At 35.7% G+C, this 8,582-nt stretch overlaps 2 pseudogenes; both read right to left on the bottom strand.

The window, feature by feature from the left end:
• Positions 1 to 1,093: 1,093 nt before the first annotated feature.
• On the bottom strand, positions 1,094 to 2,123 carry LOC149185146 (uncharacterized; annotated as a pseudogene).
• Positions 2,124 to 5,848: 3,725 nt separating this feature from the next.
• Positions 5,849 to 6,829, bottom strand: LOC149185145 (uncharacterized; annotated as a pseudogene).
• Positions 6,830 to 8,582: the final 1,753 nt, after the last annotated feature.

Genomic DNA, 8,582 nt, shown 5'->3' with positions numbered 1-8,582 from the left:
TAGAGGAGAGGGTAGTTGATAATTGTTCCCAAAATCAGTTTTTGGAATTGAACTAACTGTCTTAATCAGTTCCAAAAACTAACTTTGGGAACAATTATCAACTACCCTCTCCTTTAAAAAAAATAATTTACAACTAAAACAAAATCATATATATATATACCTTATTTTCATCCATTACAAATAATACCCCATCCTTTTTACATATTAACAATATACAAAATCAAATTTAGGACTATAAAGTTGGTATATGAGTAATGGAATAAATAATATGTGTGTGGGCCCCCCATATCTAACGACATCCATGTCAAAGGTAAATAAACCACACATGTTGGTGGTGAGTTGTATCGACAATTGAAAATTGTAATTGAAACCCAAGCTTGTCGCCATCCATATGCCATTTGACCGAAACATCAAACTTCTTATGGGGGCACCTTTGGTGGTCTTTGAAAAGGAGAAGAGTGCTACCGTAATGAATAATAACCGTCGATCTTATGATGGGTGGTTTTAAAAAACTTCTTTGCGGGACCACATTTCGATATAAACCCCGTGCAATTTGTGCCACCAGGGTACCGTTGGATTTGGGCAAAATGAATATGAGCCTTCGATCAATTTGGCACCCAATTGTTACTCCCATTCGCCTATAACGGCTGCACTTCAGCGTTCAACCTAAATATGCTTGATATCTCCTCTCGATCTGCAACACTTAATTCATAGGATCCATCGGGCTTTGGGTTCAACATTTTTTTTAACAATAGAATCTAAGTACTCAATTTGTTTAGAACCCAAACTTCTTGATTTTAAATGTATAGCTACCTCAAGAAAAATCTTTGAAAAAGGCAGAAACTCCAGTGCTTCATTCAAAACTTCAAAACTTCTCTTGCTCTATTTGCATTGCCTACAACTAGCTGAAGAAAATGAGAGTGTTGAATATACAACAGAGGCAGTGACTGTGACTGTTCTTTTGCTTTCTTAATTGCAAAAGTTGTTTCAAATATTGACATTGTTGATTCAAAGCTCCCCAACCGATGTTCCATGTTGGCATGTTTAATTATAGCATCTAGGAGACCAGGGGCTAGCTCTGTGTAAAGTAAATCTATGCCAGCCGACTCCACTTCTGCTGTGAATATTCAAATTCAATGTACTTATCCCAAAGAGGATAGGACAAGTAGTCAGTTCCAACATATGACAGACCTCGCTCAAATAACCTTCGAATGGTCTCTGGATCTTCATGTGTCGTCATTGCAAAGATTGCATAGTGCATCCATATATCCACCGAGTATGTCACAGCTTGGACTGCTCATTCATATACCTCAACAATTTTTCAGCACTACCTGAGCGTGCTTCATGATCTGCATACTTCTTCCAGTATCCGTAGCATTAAAGGAACTCTATTAAGAAAGCATCATATACTTTTGTGATTTTTGGAAAATATTCCTCTGCTGTCTTTTCGATCTCTTGAATAAGAGAAGTCCATGCATTAAAATTTGTTGAGTTTTCCCTTACTATGCTCCATAACCTTTCTTCTTCAGTAGAGATAACAAGAATCTCCTCATACTGTTGTTGTTCATGTTCCTTATTCTTTCCGGGCACAATATTACCATTCTTATCAGTGTGATGTTCAGCAGAAGCAAATTGATTTGCATCTACCATGCTAGTGGCTACTGTAGATCCATAATCTGTAGCTAGAGAGGATTGATCCATCGCAGGAACTGGATCTCCCATATACTCAGTTACATCATAATTGCCACTAGCAACTACAGCTTGGTAAATTGCTGATGGAGGAGTCTAATCTGCCGTAAGCTCTTGTTCAGTCAAGCCATATTTACTTCCATTAGTCAAACCAGAATTATCCACAATACCATAAACATTAGCTGTTGAAGTTGGGTCCATTTTTGGATCTTGATGTCTGCTAAAATTGTTTCCATCAGACAAACCAATGAAAACTACATCAACATAGTTACTAGGGATAGGAACTTGCTCCATCACAGGTTCTTGATGCTGAGTAAAGTTTCTTCCATCAGGAAATTGAGTAGAATCTGCACCTTCATAATCCCAGTATCATCTCCAGTTGCATATTCCATGACTGTTGGAGCTTGAGTTACTGCGGGCTCTTGGCCTCCCATCAAATGAATATTTAAACCCAATTTTATCTTCTTATTATTCATGGTCCAAATCAAGGATGCCAGGGCATAATTGAACCTTGAAACCTTTCTTTGAGACTGTAAAGTGTACCAAAACTGCAAGTGACATTCAATCTCCAACCAAAATGAGGTGTGGTGTACCTCTTGGTATTTGTTAACTTCATGAATGAATACCTCATGAAATACACGCATACTTATCCCAACATGTTTTGTGCAAAGGTAATGGCTCTTGAGGGCTTCTCTCTTGACCTTGAGCCGTAAAAGTTACCACTCCTTTTATCAAAATTAATCATCTTTACCTTTCCCAAAGATCATTTATAACAAATTCTCTTCTTCTTGTAAACCATGAAGGATCCTTAGTATATACTCACCCAAACATTGGCACAAGATTTTTCTCTGTTCTCAATAATAAATACTCTCTAAATTATAACTGTATGCTTTGTAGACTAATAAAAACATTACCACTTCCATTACTTTACAAAACAACTGTAAGAGTAAATCCTTTAAGAATCCTTGCTTCAAAATGAAATCCATTTCTATTGATCGCGTGGCAATTATACCAATTATGGAAGAGAAATTGTGTTAAGAGAAAAAGGGAGTGTAGAATTTCCTTTAACTTTTATACTTACTCTAGATAAAGCCAGATATGATGTAAAATATCTCAACCCTTCTTGGAAAACTCCCTTATTACTGTACATATTAATTTCATGGTAAAATTTTTGTTTTGATTGCAACATCTTTGACATTTTAATGGTATAGGATCAAGTTACAATCTCGTAGAAGATTGAGCTACAACATCTGGCTTCATCTGGGGACAACATTTTGCTTGCAAAATGATGAGAATTGTAGATCAGTGGCCTTAGTTGGGCATGACATCATCAATTCCAAAAAACCCTGAAATTTGAAAGATTAAAACCTGACATTCTTGAAATCTTAAGCCTCTACAAACCTACTTCCAACTGGGACAACCACCCTTATTCATCAACTAAAAACTAAACTGAAGACTTACAACTGAAAATAAAATGCTCACTGGTTGAGCTTATTTATGTACAGGTTCCTACCTATGTACATGACTGATCTCAATTAGGTAAAGTCAGTCTTCCAATGGTACCATGTCAGCTTTTGAGTGCTAGATCTTACACCAGCTCCTTGAACTTCAAGAATAAAAATGAGAAGAACCAAAAGCAGTAAAAACTGGTTCACATGAGCAAGTACATACCTAGCAAAAGAGATTGGTTGCCAAGCAAACAAAGTTTCCATATAATCTGCTACAGGATCATGGAATGTATGAAAGAAGAAGTCACTTTGATCAACAATTTTATTTTCACTCAACTTTGTAGCAAATGGTTGATGTATTTTATAAAAAAATTCCATCAAATTTTCTTTAGAACTACTAGAGATATCTTCTTTTCCAAGGCAATCATCATAATTAATCAAGTCTTCAACTTTGGGCTTTTGGGAAAAATATTGTTTCCTTTCTAAATGTGTATGAATAACTTCTTGAAAACCAACTTCCTTGATTTCAGAAATCCTACTATCCTGTCTCCAACAAAAGATATCTTTATTGTCTTCCTCATGAATTGTACCATATTCCTGCTCGGAATCATACAAATCATAAACTGGAGTATCTTTTCCAACTTTATAATCATATTCCTCTTCTCATACAACTTCCCATGACTCATCTTTTGTATCATATGTATCATAGATAGAAGGACCATCAAATTTAACAAAATAGGATCTTTGAGGATTTGTTTGCAACTTAATTATTTCTCTTTCTTCTCGATTGTTGGGCATAAATTCTTGATGCATGTTTGAACTTTTCTCCATTTTAATGCTCTCTTGATTTGCTTGGAACATGGTCAACAAACTTTCTGCTTGTGAGATTATTGAAGAAGAGTGTTTTTTTTTTTTAGAATCATTTTGAGAAAGGATAGTTCTTTTCTTTCAGGGACTTGTTCATAATTAATTTGGCTATAACCTCTTTGAATGCTTGATATATTATCAACATGATCATCAGTTTCTTCAGCAGGATCATCATGAGCTTTAAAAGTTTCTTTAGAACCATAATATTCACAACAACCTTCAAAAAGAAACTTGTGTGCATATAAAGTGTTGCAAAATGAATTAAATGTTGCATGGAAAGCATTCAAAGAAGAAATACTTGAATGAGATAAATATCTATACCAAACCCTTGCTTCTTGGTCCAAAGAAAACATGAACAACTTCATCTTCACATCTTCATGAATGATACCCTGTTGCTCCATGCATTCATGAAACTCTCTAAGGTGTTGAGCTGGATCTTCATATTCATTTCCATTGAATCTTGGAAGATACTTATTCCACTCATGAAATGTAGGCATATGATGAGGATAACCTTGGATACTAGTGAAATCTATTGGGGCAAACTTATTGGCTAAAAATGTAGGGATAACCATCTTGAAAACCCAGAAAAGGAAAACCCAAAGTGAAGATCACAGGGGAAAATATATAGCCAATTGTTGAGACTTGTCACCCTCAAGAATCATCTTCAAACCTTATAATCCCAGGCAAAAATAACTTCGTCTCTTTAATCCCTTGCAACGACGCCAAAAAAGTTTTGTACCTCAGGAGATATTTCCTATCTGTGGGGGAACCAGTGCCTGAGACATTTTGAGATTGGATAAAAATATTGAAATTAATGGCCAGAAGTACATGTCATGACATAGTGTAACCAAAAGCTCTGGTTTTGAAACCCTAGCCTTCTATAGCAGAATGGCCAGAGATTATGAGAGTTGTAGAGTGGATATGTAAAGCAGAAAATGAAGCAGAATGAGTTTTGGCACAGACAATTAAGAATCTATGCTTCAACTCTGTAGAAAGAATGATGGATGAAAAAGAAGAATATGAATGAGATTCTTGGATGTGGAACACTTCATTAAAGACTTCAAGATTAATTTTTAATGATTACAACAACATTTTAATAAGTACGACTAACTAAATTCATTAAAAACATAAACTAAATCCATGTCAAAGCTAAATAAACCACACATGTTGGTGGTGATTTGTATGGACAATTGAAAAATGTAATTGAAACCCACGCTTGTCACCATCCATACGCCATTTGACCGAAACGTCAAACTGCTTACGGGGGCACCTTTGGTGGTCTTTGAAAAGGATAAGAGTGCTACCATAATGAATAATAACCGTTGATCTTATGATGGGTAGTTTTAAAAAACTACTTTACGAGACCACATTTCGATATAAACCCCGTGCAATTTATGCCATCCGGGGACCATTGGATTTGGCCAAAATGAATATGAGCCTTCGATCAATTCGACACCCAATGGTTACTACCATTCACCTATAACGGCTTCACTTATGCGTTCAGACTGAATATGCCTGATATCTCCTTTCGATCTGCAACACTTAATTCATGGGATCCATCGGGCTTTGGGTTCAACATTTTTTTTACAACAGAATCTAAGTACTCAATTTGTTTAGAACCCAGACTTCTTGATTTTAAATGTATAGCTACCTCGAGAAAAATCTTTGAAAAAGGCAAAAACTCCAGTGCTTGATTCAAAACCTCTAAACTTATCTTGCTCAATTTTCATTGCCTGCAACTAGCTGAAGAAAACGAGAGTGTTGAATATACAAGAGGTAGTGACTATGAGTGTTCTTTTGCTTTATTAATTGTAAAAGTTGTTTCAAGTATTGTCATTGCTGATTCAGAGCTCCCCAGCTGATGTTCCATGTTGGCATGTTCCAACATATGACAGGCCTCGCTCAAATAACCTTTGAATGGTCTATGGATCTTCATTTTTCGTCATTGCAAAGATTGCATATTGCATCCATATATCCACTGAGTATGTCATAGCTTGGACTGCTCATATACCTGAACAATTTTTCAGCACTACCTTAGCGTGCCTCATGATCTGCATACTTATTCCAGTATCCGTAGCATTAAAGGAACTCTGCTAAGAAAGCATCATATACTTTTGCGATTTTTGGCAAATATTCCTCTGTTGTCTTTTCAGTCTCTTGAATAAGAGAAGTCCATGCATTAAAATCTGTTGAGTTTTCCCTTACTATGCTCCATAGCCTTTCTTCTTCAGTAGAGATAGCAAGAGTCTCCTCATACTGTTTTTGTTCATGTTCCTTGTTCTCTCCAGGCACAATATTACCATTCTTATCAGCATGATGTTTAGCAGAATCAAATTGGTTTGCATCTGCCATGCCAGTGGCTACTGTAGATCCATAATCTGTAGCTAGAGAGGATTGATCCATCACAGGAACTGGATCTCCCATATACTCAGTTACATCATAATTGCCACTAGCATCTACAACTTGGTAAACTGTTGATGGAGGAGTCTAATCTGCCGCAGGCTCTTATTCAGTCAAGCCATATTTACTTCCATCAGTCAAACCAGAATTATCCACAATACCATAAACATTAGCTGTTGAAGCTGGGTCCATTGTAGGATCTTGATGTCTGCTAAAATTGTCTCCATCAGACAAACCAATGATAGCTACATCAACATAGGTACTAGGGACATGAACTTGCTCCATCACAGGTTCTTGATGTTGGGTAAAGTTGCTTCCATCAGGAAATTGAGTAGAATCTGCACCTTCATAACCCTAGTACCATCTCCAGCTACATATTCCATGACTGCTGGAGCTTGAGTTACTGTGGGCTCTTGGTCTCCCATCAAATGAAGATTTAAACCCAATTTTATATTCTTATTGTTCATGGTCCAAATCCAAGATGCAAGGGCATAACCGAACCTTGAAACCTTTCTTTGAGACTGTAACGTGTACCAAAACAGCAAGACAAATTGCAAGTGACATTCAATCTCCAACCAAAATGAGGCGTGGTATACCTCTTGGTATTTATCTACTTCATGAATGAATACCTCATGAAATCCACACATACTTATCCCAACATGTTGTGTGCAAAGGTAATGACTCCTGCGAGCTTCTCTCTTGACCTTGAGCCATAAAAGTTACCACTCCTTTTATCAAAATTAATCATCTTTACCTTGCCCAAGGAGCATTTATAACAAACTCTCTTCTTCTTGTAAACCATGAAGGATCTTTAGTAGAGAATCACCCAAACATTGGGAGAAGATTTTTCTCTATTCTGAATAATAAATACTCTCTGAATTATAATTGTATGCTTTGTGGACTAATAAAAACATTACCATTTCCATTACTTTATAAAACAACTATAAGAGTAAATCCTTTAAGAATCCTTGCTTCAAAATGAAATCCATTTCTATTGATCGCGTGGCAATTATACCAATTATGGAAGAGAAACTGTGTTAAGAGCAAAAGGGAGTGTAGAATTTCCTTTAACTTTTATACTTACTCTAGATAAATCTAGATATGATGTAAAACATCTCAACCTTTCCCATAATTGGAGATGTTGTCATACCAAATATCTTTAGAGATTTTCCTTTTGCCTTATTGAAAAACTCCCTCATTCAACGAAAATCACATCATAATTCATTTGTCGACGCGAGTGTGATTCATTGTCAGGATGAGTTGAAGAACCAGATCATGGCTACATGTTAAATAGAGAGAGCACGTCCTCAAACAGTTATATTTGACTCGGAAACTGCTAAATTTAACAGGTCAACTAGGCTGGACCAACTACTACTAAGCAATGGCTAAGTTTCACTGGGCACCAAGAACAAGGAATAGGGAGAGCAAAAATTAATTATTTGATTAATTTTTAAGTTTGTTTAGTTATATTTATTACCATATGCTAGAGTATTAATAATCTATTACTATGCCTTTTTATTAAAATTAAATATATAAATAGTTAGTTAGTTAACTTAAAGGATAGTATTGTTATATTTAATTTAATTCAAGAACCATAACCTAATAACTAATAAAACATGTTAATTTATTAAATAATAAAAAATTTCTTTAAATAGATAACATTTTAAATTAGTTAAATGATGACCCCATATTAATTAAAGGGAAGCCAACAATATTTGGACAATTATCAATTCTTAACAACTTAATTGTAACTATATATATATATATATATATATATATATATATAAAAGCCCAATAAGAAATAAGGTAAAAATTACTCACAAGGGTCGCACGAAAATAATTAAAATTGTAAGTTAGTTTGTTATAATTATTACCCTAAGGTAAAATTGCTCAGAAGTTGGGTGTCCTCAACACGCTTGTGACTCGAGCGCTGAGAATTTGCGATGAAAGAACCTCGATAGAGAGAAAGCCCATCTCCTTAACGTGTTTGTTAATAATGGTTATAGTAGGCACCAGGGTCTGAAAGCTTTCCTTAAAGCCAGCAAAGGTCCCAAGGTTAAGGGAGACCCTAAGGATCGTGTCTCGGGGGTTCATCTCCCTTTCATCCAAGGGACCACGGATAAGATTGCGAGGATCCTCAGAAAGCATAATGTTCCCTCTACCTTTAGACCCCTTAAC

This window comes from Pinus tabuliformis, chromosome 3_2 (assembly GCF_031772625.1).
Source record: "Pinus tabuliformis cultivar Carrire ecotype Pingquan chromosome 3_2, CPIR1, whole genome shotgun sequence".
In the NCBI taxonomy this organism is placed as follows: Eukaryota; Viridiplantae; Streptophyta; class Pinopsida; order Pinales; family Pinaceae; genus Pinus; species Pinus tabuliformis.
Note: the sequence above shows the minus strand (reverse complement) of the source record. Positions and strands in the feature narration are given on the sequence as shown.